A 17,464-nucleotide genomic window follows, 5' to 3' on the forward strand; every position below is an offset into this window, starting at 1 on the left:
CCGAGTTGGTGGCCTGTTAGGCCTGATGAGCAGCTGTAACCCCAAGATTTCTTTTTATTGTCATATTCAAATTTCCTTTACCTTTCTTCTGGGTTGTGTTCTCTATTCTGGTATCACATATCTTCTTCCCTTTTGGTTTATTCCCATGGTAGAGCACAGAGGAGGGACTTGATCAAGAGGGTGAATGTAGAATCTGGCTTCTAGTGCTTGGGAAATTGGCCTGGGGTCTCTGGACAAATAAAACAACATTACTAAATCACAATAGTAAACAACGTACCTACAGGGCGGAGAGAACATGACAGGAGTAGAATATTTGGATTGGATTATGCAGAGAGACAAAAACATTTGGAAAAATATATTGTCCTCATAGATTGCTTTCATCTAGGGCTTTGCTACCTCCCGAGTCACCTCTGTTTATCACCTTTCAATGTGTTTAGTACAGGCACTTGACACCTGGCAGTCACAGTTGGACTGCTTGGGTTACGTGCTGGCCTGTCAGGGACCTGGGCTGTAGTGACCCTTGCAAGAACCTATGACTGTATGATTAGGATGATTCCTGGGCAGGACAGCCTTGATTTGCTGTTAAATTCCTTGTCTTTTGAGTGCATCTCCAGGCAGGCAGTCTTTAGAAGTTGCCAAAAGGCTCAGATGTTTTCTTCAGTTGAGGCTGAAATTCCACATCCCCTCCTCAAGCAAATGCTCCTAGGAAATTGTTTAGACATTTCATTTGAGCTTCCAATATTGTCCCCAGATTTAAAAGAAGGTGACTCACTGTCCTAATAAAGTTGATTCATTCTTTGAGTTCACCTGGAATAACCAGTCCCCCAAAAAGGAAGTGTCAATGAAGGTAAAATGAAGAAAGTGTTAGGATAGGGCAGGCACTCCACCAGTGCAAAATGAAAGATGAAGATGATGGGAGAGCACAGAAATTCCCTAAAATATCAAGCAGTTACTTAATAGGCCAAGGTTAGGAGAGTCTTTGCAATAAATACTCACTTATGCTGAAATAGCGTGGGCTGGGCCTGCCCCCTGCAGTACCCATGGAATGTGGGGAGAGTTGATCCTGCTAAAAGAATTCACCTACAGGCATTGGGAATATGACCCATGACATTTGTTCTACAAGCACTCGTTGGCTGATTAGGGAAAGGGAACAAAAGGGCATAGTTCCTCCACTCAAAGAATTATCAATTGAGGAGGAAAAACAGACAAGTTAACAACATAAAATTGAAGGAAACCAGGGCTACATGAAAGAACAAAGTGAAATCCCCTTTTTATAGTTTTTTAAAATTTTAAGTTCAAGGGTACGTGTGCAGGTTTGTTACATAGGTTACATTTGTGTCATGGGGGTTTATTGTTGTACAGATTATTGCATCACCAGGTATTAAGTCTAGTACTCATTATTTTTCCTGATCCTCTCCCTCCTCCTACCCTCCACCTTCTGATAGGCCCTAGTGTATGTTGGGGAGTTCCTAGGGGAACTCTATGTGTCCATGTATTCTTATCATTTAGCTCCCACTTACAAGTGAGAACATGCAGTATTTGGTTTTCTTCCTGTATTAATTTGCTAAGGATAATGGCCTCCACCTCCATCCATGTCCTTGCAAAGAACATGTTCTTATTCTTTTTTATGGCTGCATAGTATTCCATGACTGATATGTGCCACATTTTCTTTATCCAGTCTACCATTGGGCATTTGGGTTGACTCAATGTCTTTACTATTTTGAATAGTGCTGTAATGAACATGCCCATGCATGTGTCTTTATAATAGAACAATTTATATTCTTTGGGGTATATACCCAGTAATGGGATTGCTAGGTGGAATGGTATTTCTGTCTTTAGATCTTTGAGGAATCACCACACTGTCTTACACAATGGTTGAACTAATTTACACTCCCAGCAACAGCGTATAAGTGTTTCCTTTTATTCACAACCTCCCCAGCATCTGTTTTTTGACTTTTTAATAGTAGCCATTCTGACTGGTGTGAGATGGTATCTCATTGTGGTTTTGATTTGCATGTGAAATCCCTTTTGACTGGGAGACTGGGGAAGGCTTCCCCACAGAGGTGGCATCTGTGTTGAACTCCAAGAAAAGACTAAGAATTAGTGGGAAATGGGGGAAGAAGCATTCACAGCTGAAGAAAACATTAGCCCAAGAACTGAAGCGTAAAAAGGCTTATCCCACTGGGGGAGTGGCTAATGTCCTAGTGTATCTGGAGTTAGGAGAGTGGGAAATACAGCTGAGAAGAAAATTTGGGACAAGATAAAGAGACTAAATCCTTAGAGAACCCTCAATTTAATTTTAGGGACCTTAGGTTTTACAATAGAGGACACATGTGTAACAGCCCAAAGGGTTCACCTTGTCTGCTGCCTAGTCGAAGCCAATTTATAAAGACAGGGGAATTGCAATGGAGAAAGAGTAATTCACGCAGAGCCAACTGCGAGGGAGACTGGAGTTACATTACTACTCAAATCAATCTCCCTGAGCATTCGAGAATCAGAGTTTTTAAAGATAAATTGATGGATAGGGGCTTGGGAAGTGGGGAGTGCTGATTGGTCAGGTTTGAGATGGAATCATAGGGGGTCGATGTGAGATTTTCTTGTTGCCTTCTGTTCCTTGGTGGGATTGCAGAACTGGTTGAGCCAGATTACTGGTCTTGGTGATGTCAGCTGATCCATCAAGTACAGAGTCTGCAAAATATCTCAAGCACTGATCTTATGTTTTACAATAGTGATGTTACCCCAGGAGCAATTTGGGGAGGTTCAAACTCTTGCAGCCAGAGGCTTCATGACTCCTAAGCTGCAATTTCTAATCTTGTAGCTATTTTGTTAGTCCTACAAAGGCAGATTGGTCCCCAGGTTAGAAGGGAGTCTTTTTGGGAAAGGGTTATTATCAACTTTGTTTCAGTCAAACCATAAACTAAATTCCCTCCCAAAGTTAGTTCAGCCTATGCCCAGGAATGAACAAGGATAGCTTAAAGGTTAGAAACAAGATAGAGTTGGTTAGGTCTGATCTCTTTCACTGTCATAATTTCCTCAGTTATAATTTTTGCAAAGGCAGTTTCACATGGAGTTTCTGATTATTCATTGAGGAAGTTATGTCATGATTGGATTTGTGTTTTGCAAACAGCATTCTATTAGAAGTTTGGAGAGGGAAGATTAGGAGGCAAGAAGGCCACTGAGGAAGACAGCCATGGAACAGGTGCATTCCCAAGAAGCTGGCAAGAGATTTTGAGGATGCTGGGTCCTTGGGCCATGCTGTGAGTAAGGAGGTGTAGATTGTAACCAAGATAACCAAGGATCACTGGAAAGGGGACTCAGAGGAAAGGTGGAGGGGTGGGTAACTGTGTACATTTTATGCTAAAGTAGAGAGCCCTTCCCAAAGAAACATGAAGAAGGGCAAAGGCCTCAGCCAGTGGTTCTCAAACTTGGCTGCACACATTTGGAATCATCGGAGGAGCTCTAGAAACAACTGGTGACTGGGCCACATCCCAAAAGATTCTGATGCAACTGGTCTGGGACATCACCTGGGAATCAGGATGTTTACAAGCACCCTAGGTGATTCTAATACACAGCCAGGAGCTGAGAACCGAGTGTTACATATTACCAGGTGTGAACTACTGACACAGGGACAAAGGACTCAAATGATAGTCACCTGGCTGGGTATCCACAAGCTAGTAGAGTAAGAGTCTACTTTCTTCAGTGTTTTTGAAGATAAAATATAATTTTTAAAATTCTACTGGTTGTTAATTTACTATTTTGAAATCATTATTTAAATTATGTTTTCCCAGCAACTCTCAGAGTCAAGCACATAAATTAGTACTTTTTTATTCCTACGTTTTTAGATAAAACCTTCATTTTCTTTTTCCTCTATTTTCTTGGTTAATATAATCTGGGGTTCTATATATAAATTATAGTTACTATGCTATTTTTAACATTAGAGTACTTACATTTCAAGAGTATTTTTGGCTTTTTCGTTTAATTTAAAACACAGATGTACAGTCTCCACATTTTTACTTTAATTGGTTTCTGTGTCACCAATAGTCATTTTTTTAACCATGGTTTTCCTACTTTTATATTTTGTATTCAGGAAATGTCTTCAAGTCTTCAAGATTTTTTTTTTTTTTTTTTTTTGAGACAGAGTTTCACTCTTGTCACCCAGGCTAGAGTGCAATGATGCGATCTTTCCTCACTGCAACCTCCGCCTCGTGGGTTCAAGCAGTTCTTCTGCCTCAGTCTCCCAAGTAGGTGGGATTACAGGAATGGGCCACCACACCTGGCTATTTTTTTGTATTTTTAGTAGAGATGGGGTTTCACCATGTTTGTCAGACTGGTCTCAAACTCCTGAACTCAGGTGATGCACCTGCCTCGGCCTCCCAAAGTGCTGGGATTACAGGCATGAGCTACTGCGCCTAGCCAAGAAATTTGTTTTTTTAAATGCCAGCATATTTTGTGAATCCTTACGTGATGGACAAATTTATGTGTCGATTTGGCTAGGCTATGGTGCTTCACTGTTTCATCAAACACTAGTCTAGATGTAAAGGCATTTTGTACATGTGATTATTTACAATTAGTTGATTTTAAGTAAAGCAGATTGCCCTCCATAATGTAGGTGGGGCTCATCCAATCAGTGGAAGCCATTAACAGCAAAAACTGAGGCTTCCCTGAGAAAAAGGAAGCTGGCCTCCACCAACAACAGGAATCCAGTCTCAGTTTCTAGATTGCAAGCAGATTTCAGACTTGCCAGCCTCATGATCACATGAGCCAATTCCTTAAAATAAACAATTTAGGAGGAATTTAGGAGGCTATATATTCTTTCTTTCTTTTTTTTTTTTTTTTTTTTTTTTGAGACGGAGTCTTGCTCTGTCGCCCAGGCTGGAGTGCAGTGGCCGGATCTCAGCTCACTGCAAGCTCCCCCTCCCCGGTTCACGCCATTCTCCTGCCTCAGCCTCCTGAGTAGCTGGGACTACAGGCGCCCGCCACCACGCCTGGCTAGTTTTTTGTATTTTTTAGTAGAGATGGGGTTTCACCGTGTTAGCCAGGATGGTCTCGATCTCCTGACCTCATGATCCGCCCGTCTCGGCCTCCCAAAGTGCTGGGATTACAGGCTTGAGCCACCGCGCCCAGCCTATTCTTTCATGTAGCTCTAGTTTCACTCAATTTTATGTTTTTAACTTATCTGTTTTTCCTTCTAAATTGTTAATTTGTTAAAATAAATCTCTCTCTTTCTCTATAGATATATATACACACACATAGGCATATATATTTAGCTGCATAGAAGCTTTTATATATTATAGTATATATAGAGAGATTATATACATATTTCTATTATATATAAAAATGTGCAGTATGAATATATAAATATAAATATATAGATTTCTATATATATGAAATATGTATTACATACAATATATAGTAGCTTCTGTTATATAATAGAATATATCTATTCTGAGAGACATAAAGAAATTTTTATTATATACAAAATATATATTATATATTATATTATAGTTTCTATTATATATAATGGTATATATATATTCTATTGTTCCTAATAGAATATATATAGTTATATAATAGATATATATATATTCTATTGTTTTTGTTTATATATTCTATTGGTTCTGTTTCTCTGGAGAACCCTGACTGATATACCTAGTATGTTCTGGCAATGTTTTTTTGTAGCTATTAAACATGAACAACTTGGCTGAGTGAAAAATTCCTGGGCCACAACTTTTAACCTCTGTGAACTTTCAACCCTTGATGTTGGAGAGCACTCAAAAAGGCAGCCCAGCATTTATTCTTTTTTGTGTAATCTGATATTTAGGCCTGGCAACTTGTAGAATTTTTTTTCTCCAAGAGTTAAAAGTTTTTGCCAAGAAGTCCTTAATTTGGAGTATTTTCCATTAACATGCCTTAGAACCCAAGTGAGTCTTCCAATCTGCATAACTTGAATCTTTCTCTAAGGGAATTTTCTGTTAACATATTTTCTTGGTTCTAATATGAAATTAATTGAAAAAGTTCATCACTGACTACTTTTGGGCAGGAGGGAATGACAGGCAAATTTTAATACTTAAGATGCATCCTAATTTCAGAAAGATCAAAATGAGAGGACAGCACAACAGAAAATGTGAGGCATTGATTTCACCTGCATTTGTTTTGATCTTCCGTTGAGGATTTCTAGTGTTTGGGTTTTCTATTCTCCATCCTCTGTTTCTATCATATTCTCTCTCACCATTTTCATCTCACTGTCTTTTCCCTGCATACTCAGATTTGCATAGTATGTCACTTAGGCATGTTCCTACCTCAACAAGTGAGTGCTTTACTATCTTCAAATGTGATTTTCAGTTCGGCATTTGTGGAGTTATTTCTTTTCTTTACAATCTTTCCAATCTTGTATATGTCTACTGTTCTTATCCAGGTGTCTTTGAATAATTACCTATAATCTTGTGATTTTTGTTCCTGATATGTATTAGGTTGGTGCATAATGGCAAAAACCACAATCACTTTTGTACCAATGTAGTACGAGCCCTGCCTTTATGCACATTGCTGGGAATGCCACAAGCTTTCTGAAACATGTCCTCAGGATACTGCTGGTGACCACTTTGAGAGCAGACCTGTCCCCTGCATCTTCTGAACATACCACTTCCTCTTGGAGTTTTGCTCAACTTTTATCATAGGTCCCATTTCCCTTTTCCCTGGCTGGTTTGACTCCCTTTCTCTCCACAGGTAGTCTACATCTTTCCTACCACTCACTTCTTTGGCATTTGAGGACACCTCTCAGAACCATAGAAAAGTGTACGGTTGCTGTGTAGGCTCCTTATCAAATTCCCCATTCCCAGTAACCTCTCCCACAGTTACTCATCCTGCTACCTGGTTCTCTGGACCACTGAAGAAATACCTGCATACAATCAACCCCAGAATGCACTGGCCACTTCCTGGTTTTATCAGAGACCTCCCTATGGGTCACAAAGTGATTCTGAGAAAGTAAAAACGGTTCCAACAGCTGGCAGCCAACAGCTAACAACTAGGCTGAAGCAAAATGTTCCCAATTGAACATAAACAACTTTCTCGGAATATAAGCAATAATCAGAAAAGGCTACTCTGTGACCATGCCTAAAACACGACAGAGACAAACCCCTACCTCAACCACCAAAATACTTTCTTTTTCTTTTATTTTTGCTTTTCTCACTGACAGGAGTAACCATTGCTTCTTTACCAACGGCAACTCTCTGAAACTGCTTCAATCCTTTTACCTACTGGATAAAAATTGCCAAGACACCTAGTCACCAAGTTTCCAGCACTTTCTGTAGAACTGACCCCAGAGTTGGTCTCCACTTCCTGACACACCCAATCCAAACCTGACTCCCAGCTTCCTTCAACATTCCTAAGAATCACTGAGCACAAGCACAAGCCCAAGACCTATAATAAAGGCCTCCCAACAAAATGTCCCATGGGTCCCATTGTGTATGCGCTCCCTGACAACAACAAGCTAAATAGACCTAATTTTGAACACAGCTGCATTTCCTGGTGGTCTTGGCTGTTGGGTTTCAACATTATGAAAGATGAGACACTTCTTCAGTTCTTATAAGCAACTGATGCATAATTCTAAACATTTTAATGTATGAATAAGGGCTAATTACCAGTACTTGGCCTCCTAGTATTCTGATGTGTGACTAGGTTGTTCTGAGGATTCAGATTTGGTGTTCTCTGAAATATGGTTCACACTTTGTAATTGCAGAGTTCCTCCCACGCAGGCATCAGGGGTACTCTTATCTCTGCATCTTCAGTGCTGGAGGTGATTAAGAACTGAGTGGCTCTGCTTCAGTGGGCTTGGCTGCCTCTTGGCTCTCCTTCACCTCTTTCATCTTCCAGTAGACTAGCCCAGGCTTGTTCTCACTTCTGCTGTATTCCATTAAACAAAACACGTCATGAGACCAGCCCAATATTCAGAATGGGTGGGGACTACAAAGTTACAGGGCAAAGGGCATGATATTAATACCACTGGGTGGCCATCGAAGAAACCCAGCAATGCTACTGTTTAACCTCTCTGTGTCTTAGTGTCTTCACCTGTAAAATAGAGAAAATAATACCCACCTCATAGAGTATTGTAGGGCCTAAATATGTTAATATTTGCAAAATGTAGAGACTAGTCCCCAGAACCCAGTAGGCAATATATAAATGTTTGGTTATTATTATTGTCTTGAGTTGGTTAGAGTGTAAAATTAAGGCACTTGTTGCCTTATAGTTTCACATTTTTCTTGGTTTTATTTAATCATCTATCTGTTTGTTTAGCCTTACAGTAGGTAGTGACATGTACATATTTTCATCACAAGTGGTTTGGGTCCACTGTTGTCAACTATCAGGCCTTAAGATACATATGCATTTGGAGTAATAAGATATTCATTTTCTTCTTGCTAAAGCAGATAGTTATGTAACTCCCTCTGAATTTACTTGCTCAGTATCACTTTATTAACTGTGCTTCCCTTAAACTTGTCTCATTAGAGTAACTTGCAACCAAATCTCAAGGTATGTCTAATAAAATTACTGTGCTATTTTTAAGTATCTAGAGAATCATTTTACAATGTAAAATTTTGAATACATTCATATTACAACTGCGTTTTCTTCCCTCTCCAATTCTCAGTCAGTTCTCTTCTCCATTGGCAAATGGGATCGGGAAGGCAGAGCCCCTAGAATTTTGCTGTGCACAACCTGTGTGATTATATACAACAGCCCAGGGACTGTCATGCCATCTAAGTGAGGTTCCGTGAAATAAAGTTGAACCACCCGTTAAGAGTAACCTCCAATGTAATGCTCACTGTACTCTGTTCCTGGGGAGTTTATTTTACTGGTTTATCTTTGTTGTTTTTCATAATACAAGGCAAATGCTGCTTACACAGGGTTTTCAGCATAAGCCAGCCGTTAGATGGATGCCGGGACACCTTTCAGATGGTTAGCCTCACAGTGTGACTAGCTTTCATTTCACAGAGCTTGGCCAGTCCAGCGAGCTTTCTTATATGTATCTTCTATTATGCTCACCATGGCCAGCAGGGGTGAGAACCATTTTCCTTCTGCAAAACACACACCAGACTTCGCATGGTATGTGCAAGGTCAGATAGTGCATTTTAACATTCCAACTCAGAAGCAGCTTCTAACTCCAGCTTCTAGCACTGCTCACTACACTATACTCTCTCTTTTATAAAAATTGCAAAAAGGAAGGAATAAAGAAAGCAGAGCATTGAGATCAACAACAGACTTATTTCTAAAGATAAAACTGCTGTTTGGGTACTGGTGGGTTGCAACTATTAAACCTCCCCAAACAAGCCACTTAGAGTTACTGTTGGGTAAGAAGAAAAGCCTTTTAAATTGGTTTTCAAATAGAGAGAGTATTTTTCTTCAGCCTTACATAACTGCAAAAATGACTGAACACTTTGGGTTATACATTTTTTTCAATCTTTCCCAAGTGAAATCACCTTTGGTAGAGGACCAAGAATGGAAAATTTCAGCTTGAAAGAATAACTTTGTAAAACCGCGCAGCAATTTAGAAAAAGTGGTGGAAAGAAAGTGTGTGTGTAACCACAGGTGGTAATACTGGTTGGTCTGACATGGTTGGGAATAGGCTATTTTGAATAGATACATTTCTATATAACTGAAGCATAACTGATTGCTGTTTTGCATGAAAATTCATTGATGGTTTTGCTGTTAACTGTTCAAAATGACGTAGTGCAAGTATTTTTAGAAGAGTGTTTAAATACATTTGGGGACCACAATTTCATATTTAATGTCTTTATCATACAAATGAAAAAGTGAATTCCAGAGATTTGGAATGTTTTAAAAAATCTCTCAGTGTATATGCTGAAGTACTTACATTTACATTACCTGGAAATAACTAACCAGGAAGGCATGTTTTGTAATCAGTCAGTATTCAGCAAGGCAACTCTGTCTAAACCATGCCCAAAACATGACAGAGACAAGGCCATACCTCAAACTGGTAATTTCGGTAAATTTTAAAAATCAAGATTTTCTTTAAAAATTGGAAAATAATGGTAAATAAAGAATAGAAAATAAAAATCACCTATGGCCCCTATTCAGAGATAACAGCATTAACTATTTGCTTTTTTTTTTTTTTTTTGAGGAGTCTTGCTCTGTTGCCCAGGCTGGAGTGCAGTGGTGCAATCTCAGCTCACTGCAACCTTCACCTCCTGGGTTCAAGCGATTCTCCGACCTCAGCCTCCAGAGTAACTGGGGCTATAGGTGCCTGCCACCACACCCAGCTAATTTTTGTAATTTTAGTAGAAATGAGGTTTCAGCATGTTGGCCAGGCTGGTCTCAAACTCCCAGCCTCAAGTGATCCACCCGCCTACGCCTCCCAAAGTGCTGGGATTATAGGCGTGAGTCACTGAGCCCCAAACTATTTGCTTTTATTCTTAGAGTCTATGTGTTTGTGTGTATGTGTACAAATTTAATTTTAACTATTTTTATAAAAATGAGATTATACTCTACAAATTATTTTATAACTTTTTTTTCACTTAACAGCATATTTTATGAGGTAAAACTTTAATATCATTTCCAAATAAACCCAGGTCCCCAAACTATGTATTCTCCCTCACAACTGTGAATGTCTCCTTTTATGCTTTTGATTAGCTCATTTGATGATTTTATTCATCTACCTTGCTATTTCTGTCTATTATTCCAGGAACAAAGTATTTAAATTACAAAGTTTTTATAGTTTTTCTTAATTTGCAGGATAAATGAAATCTTTAGAATTCTTAATTTTTGTCTTGGCTATTCTTTCTTGATGTTCTTCTAAAAGATGTTTAGGTAATTCTATGGAAGTCTAAAGAAAAAAATTATTTAAAAGATGTTAGAGATTAATTTGGGTAGAATTTGAATCCTTACAATATTATTCTCCCACACTAGAACATTTTGTATCCCCCTGATTTATCAAACTTTTCTTTTATATCCCTTGGTAAAGTTTTCCCACATGAACAATGTTATATACAATGTCCTATGTCTTCCATTTTAGTTTTTATACTTTGTGTTTCTTTTTCTTGAGTTACTTCACTAGCTAAGACTCCCAGAACAATGATAAACAGAAAGGGAGAGAGATGATATCCTTATTTTGCTGGTTCATAGATGCTTTATGTCAGGTTAAGGAAGTTTTCTCTATTCCTAGTTTTCTGAGAGCTTTTAATCATGAATAGATACGTAATGTTATCAGTTGCCTTTCCTGCATGTATTAAGATCATCACATGGTTTTTATCCTTTAATCTGTTAATGGCTTTTCTAATGTTAAACTTTCTTGTATCCCTGGATCAAACCAACTTGGTCATGATGATATTTTCTTGAGCCGAACTTGGTAATTTTTTAAGACCTTGCAAATAAGTTCACAAGTGAGATTAGTCAGTAATTTTACTTTCATTGTCTTGCCTGGTATAGGTATCAAAGTTACACTCGTGTCATAAAATTAATTGGAAAATGTTCTTTATTTTCCTATGATCTGAAATAGTTTGCATATGATTGAAATTATCCATTGCTTAAATGCTTGATAGAATTTGACTTTAAAGCCATCAGAGTCTAGTATATTTTTGAAGAAAAATTTTAAACTACTAATTCAGTTTCTTCAAGGTATAGTTATAAAATACTTATCTATTTCCTCTCAGATCCATATTATTAAGTGATTTTTTAAAAGAATTCATCCATTTCATGTCTATTTTCTAATTTATGATTTAAAAAGTTATTCCTTATAGTCTTTTCCTATGTTTTTAGTTTTTTACATCTGTTGTAGTTTTTCCTCTTTTCTTTCTAATATTACTTAATTTTGCTCTTTGCATTTTTATTGATTGATCTAGCCAGATATTTGCCTATGAATATTTTCAAAGAACCAACTTTTAGTTTTATTAATACCCTAAATTATAAAACACTTACTAGATTTTGGATTTTTATTTTTACCTTAATGTTTCATTTCTTCTACTTCTTTTCATTTATTTTTCTTTTTTAAATAACTTCTTAAGTTGCCTGCTACGCTGGTTAAGTTCTAGCCTTTCTTCTTTCTTAACATAAGCATTTAAAGTATTAACTCTTCATTTACTATACTTCTTTAGCTGCATCTGTAAGGGTTGATATTTGATATATTTGATTTTTTTGTTATATTCAGGTTTTTAAACAATCTCTTCAATTATTAATTATGATTTCTTTTTTTGCTCAGTGAGTTGTTTAAATAATTCATTTAGAAGAATAATTTTAAATATGCAAACACAGGGGAGGCACACACTGAGTCCCAAACAGTCACTGTTTCCTTTGTCAGAACAAGAGACACAGGACATGCAGCTGCCAGCAAGTGCCTGGATAGAGACACAGTGACACTGAGAGGGAGAAGGGATGAAAACAGAGATAGAGGTTTAAAATATGATGATAAAGTTTGATGCCAACTCTGCCAATTAATAGCTGAGACTCATTCCTTTATAAAGGAAAATAACAATATCAGCTGTTTTTTTAATATGTATCCTTTAACTACAATGATGTCTTTGAAGACTGACAGTGTTTGTTCTCTTTTCACAGGCGAATAAAAATTATAGCTTTAAGACATTATGTGACTATCATTGTGTAGTAAAGAATTTAATCTTGCCTAAAGGGAAATGTAACCATTATCCTAGGCTCTTGGAGGCAATCTCCAACCCCTTAGAATGTCATACCTGATAGGAGTCTTTGTTTGCTGGGGTTGGGGTGGGGAGACTTAGGCCAGCCAGATGGCAAACAGTGTGATTTAGGGTGGAGCTTTAGGTCACCCAGTATGAGACTGACTTCCTGAGGGACTAGAAATTGACATCAGCCATGTAGACAATCCACCATGCTTAAGTAATGGAACTCCAATACTCTGGAAATAGAAGCTCAGGTGAGCTTCCTGGTTGGCAAGACTCTGCGTATTTTCACATATAGATGCTGAGAAAATAATGCTCCTGGCTCCATAGGGAGAGGACAATGGAAGGTGTCCTCTCAGTGGAAGCTTACCCAGAGTGTGCCCTATGCTCTTTTTCTTTGGCCTGATTTTAATCCCAGTCCTTTCGCTGTGACAAACTGTAACTGTGAGTGTAACAGCTTTCAGTGGGTTATGTGAGTCCTTCTAACAAATTATAGAAACTGAGGCCTGTCTTGGTAACACCCTGACCTTGCAGTTGGGATCACAAGTGAGGGTGGGCTTGTGAACAGTTCTCTCTAATCATATTGTTGGCTAACTTTCCAAATGATCTAGACTAAAAGCAGTGAAATTTGAATTCCATCTGATTTTGAGGAACATGCTCTTAACTACTGTGCTTTAATGTTCATCTCATAGGGATAATGCAAGTATTAAATAAAGCTCTGTGTTATATGCCCAGTCCAGAACTTGCACTAATCAGTCTCTTGATAAATATCCATTTCCCATCCTCTAATAATTTTCACATGGAGGGCTATGCCATCCTTTCATGAGTGTATTCATTCTGTAAACATTTATTGAGCATCATGCCCTGTGCCCATTGGTCTGACAAAAGGAATGGGCTTCACAGCTGGGGATTTAGAGTGTGGCTCCTCTTTTGATTCTCTTGTGTTTGCATATTTTAGAAAGTATGCTTTGAAGTAACTCATATGTCAAAGAAGAAATCATAATAGGAACTGGAAGACAAACTGAACTATAGCAACAAACAAAAAATCACTTAAAATTTGTGGATGAAGCTAAAAGGGTGTACTTAAATCAGGTCCTGTGAGTACCATTTATTATGTTAAAAAGTCACCATGTATGGGAACACACCGGACTGTGTTCCCACCTCACACCATACCCTGAGTTTCATGTACAGCATCGAGGTTCTTGACCCACAGGAAATTTACAGTCTGATTGGGTAGTGGCCTAATTGCTCAATCCTTTCTGTTGAAAGAACCATCTCTAGTCCCCTGTCTAGTTAAAGCAAAACCACAAGAGATTTCTTGCAAAACCAAAATTCTTTTAGTTGCTACTCCTACACTGCTAGGAAAAATTTCCAAATACCTGCACACAACAACATCCATCAGAACCTTTGTTCTACAGAATTAATGGAAGATGCAGACAACCCTTCCAAAGTGGACATTTGGCATCACAAATGTGCAGAATGGCAGGCTCTGAAGCAAATCACCATGAAGCTGCCAATTTTTGCTTTCAGAGATGATTGCTTTATAATAAAAAACCCTGGGATCAATCTCTCTGTAAGGCAGCATGGCCAAAGTTTCGGGGTCTTTCTGCTCTCTCCTCTTCCCCTAAATAAAAAATTCACTGTACTTCTGGTTTGCAGTCTGGATTATAAGGAGTTTGGAAGTCATCACTCCGTTCTAACAACAAGTAAAAAGCTGAACAAACTGAAGGATGGGTTTGTTCTTAGATCTACAAGATTAAGTGAGGTCACAGGGCAAACGGCTTTGGGGAGAAATATGGGGAGAAAACAGGAGGATACACAGAATCACAACTTACCAGAGCAAAAACCCATGACCAGAAACCTCTGCAGACAACAGCCCTGGGGTAGAAAAATCCGTAGCTGACAAATTGCTGGGGGTTCAGTGTGGATAAGTCTGAGAGCTAAAAACTCCAGGGCGCACCCAAAAAGTAACTACTCACTTTTTGTTCAGAATGGCCAGTGCATTCTGTTCTTCTTAACAAGGACTGTCCTTAAGAGAAACTGTTTTATTAGAGCTTAAAGTACTGGGATTTTATCAGCACCTGACTGAACTGAGGGAAGGGAAATGCTCAATTCAGCATCCTGTAGCCTTCCATGTGGGGGAAGGGAAATACCCAACTCCATTCTACAGTAGCCATTTTGTTCCACCTAACAGTGGGGTTGGGGTGGACTGAGAAGCACCTAGGTGCACAAGCTCTCTAAATGTCTGAGACCTAATCCTAGATAAAGAACACTTCCCTCCCTGACCCCTTACCACCACATTGCTACAGGACTATTTATCAGAGTTCCTTTTACCCAATACATCATTCCCAGCTTTCAAGAAAAAAGTAAAAGGCATACTAAAAGGCAAAAAACAAAACAAACAAACAAACAAAAAAAACACAGTCTGAAGAGATAGAGCAAGCATCAGAACCAGATTTAGATATGGCAGAGATTTTTGAATTATCAGACTAGGAATTTAAAACAATTTTGATTACTATGTTTAAGGTCCTAATGGATAAAATAGATAACAGGCAAGAACAGATGGGCAATGTAAGCAGAGAAATAATTATTCTAAGCATCAAAAAGAGATGTTTGAGATCAAAAGCACTGTAACAGAAATGAAGAATGCCTTCGATGCAGCTTACTAGACTGTACGAGCTGAGGAAAGAAAACCTGAGTTTGAAGATATGTCAATAGAAAATTGTAAAATGGAAAAAGCAAAGTGGAAAAAAATGACTGAAAAAAAAAAACCAATACAATATCTGAGGACTGAGACAACTACAAAAGGTATAACATACATGTAATGGGATTATTAGAAGAAGGAGAAAGAGACAAAGAAACAGTAGAAATATTTGAAATAATAATTACTGAGAATTTCCCCCAAATTAAGGTCAGTCAACAAACTGCAGATCCAGGAAACTCAGAGGACACCAAGCAGGATAAATGTCCCCAAAACTACACCTAGGTATGCCATATTCAGAATACAGAAAATCCAAGATAAAGAAAAAAATCTTGAAAAAAGCCAGAGGGAAAAAGTTGCCTGACTTTTTCCCGAAGGAAAGATAAGAGTGAAGATAAGAATTACATCTGACTTCTCATCAACATGCCGGGAAAATGAGAGTAAATGAAATATTTGAAATGTTGAGAGAAAAAGAATCCATCAACCTAGAATTTTGTACCCTGAAAAATTACCCTTTAAAAGTGAAGGAGACATAAAGATTTTCTCAGACAAACAAAAATTGAGAAATTCTCTCTAAGTATTAACAACTGCCTTATAGGATATGTTAAAAAAAAAAAAAGTGCTTTACAGAGAGAAAAATGATGCAGCTCAGAAACATAGATCTGTATAAAGAAATCAGAAAGAATAAGTAAAGGTGAAATAAAAAGTTTTACTTTTCTTAATTTATCTAACAGATAACAGTTCAAAATAATAGCAACCATGTATTCAATTGTGTATGCTTACATATGTATGCTTATGTAAAAATGAAGTGGATGACAGCAATAAAAAAGGGCCAGAGAAAATAGCATTATTTTGTTATTATAAAGTACTTATGTTACCCATGAAGTGGTATAGTGTTATTTGAAAGTGAATTTGGATTAGTCATAAATGTATATTGAAATTCTAGGACAACCACTTAAAAAAGCTTTAAATAAATGTATAACTGATATCCTAAGAAAGGAGAGAAAGTTGAATAATGTAAAATATTCAATTAGAACCATAAAAGGAATAAAAAGAGAAGACAAAAATAGAAATAAAGAACAAGAGCAGATAACAGAAAACAGTAGCAAATATAGTAGATATTAATCCAATTACATCAATAATCACTTTAACACCAATGCCTCATGTATCTTGATGCTCTGTTGATAGACTCATACACACTGAGGATTATTTTGTCTTCTCAGAGAATTGACCCCACTATCATTATGTAATATCCCTCTTTTCCCTTTTAACTTTCCTTGCTCTGAAGTCGTCTCTGTCTGAAATAAATATAGCTACTCCTACTTCCATTTGGGTCAGCATGGTACATATTTCTCCACCCCTTTACTGTTAACCTATATAAGTTTTTATACTTAAAGTGGGTTTTTAATATATAACATATTGTTGGATATTGATTTTTAAATTCACTTTGACCATCTCTTTTAATTGGCATATTTAAACCATTTGCTAAAAAGCATTGAGCTATCAAGCCATGAAAAGACATTGAGGAGGTCAAGCGTGGTGGCTCACACCTGTCATCCTAGCACTTTGGGAGGTCAAGGCGGGTGGATCATCTGAGGTCAGTTCAAGACCAGCCAGGCCAACCTGGCAAAACTCCATCTCTACTAAAAATACAAAAATTAGCCAGGTGTGGTAGTGCGTGCCTGTAGTCTCAGCTACTCAGGAGGCTGAGGCAGGAGAATTGCTTGAACCTGAGAGGCGGAGGTCGCAGTGAGACAAGATTGTGCCACTGCACGCCAGGCTGGCAAGGTGACAGAGCAAGACTCCCATCTCAAAAAACAAAACAAAGCAAACAAACAAAAAAACAAAACAAAAACAAAAACAACATGGAGGAAACTTAACCACATATACTAAGTTAAAAAGGCCAAACTGAAAAGTCTACAACTATATGACAGTTTGGGAAAGGTGAAACTATGGAGATAGTAAAAGAATCTGGCTGCCAGGGATGGGGTGAGAGGAGGAATGAATAGGTTAAATACAGAAGGTTTTCTGGGCAGCAGTAAAACCACTGTGTATGATACTATAATGGTGGATATACATCATTATACATTTGTCCAAACCCATAAAATGTACAACACCAAGAGTGAAC

This window comes from Trachypithecus francoisi, unplaced genomic scaffold (genome assembly GCF_009764315.1).
Source record: "Trachypithecus francoisi isolate TF-2019V2 unplaced genomic scaffold, Tfra_2.0 Lachesis_group21, whole genome shotgun sequence".
Lineage (NCBI taxonomy): Eukaryota > Metazoa > Chordata > Mammalia > Primates > Cercopithecidae > Trachypithecus > Trachypithecus francoisi.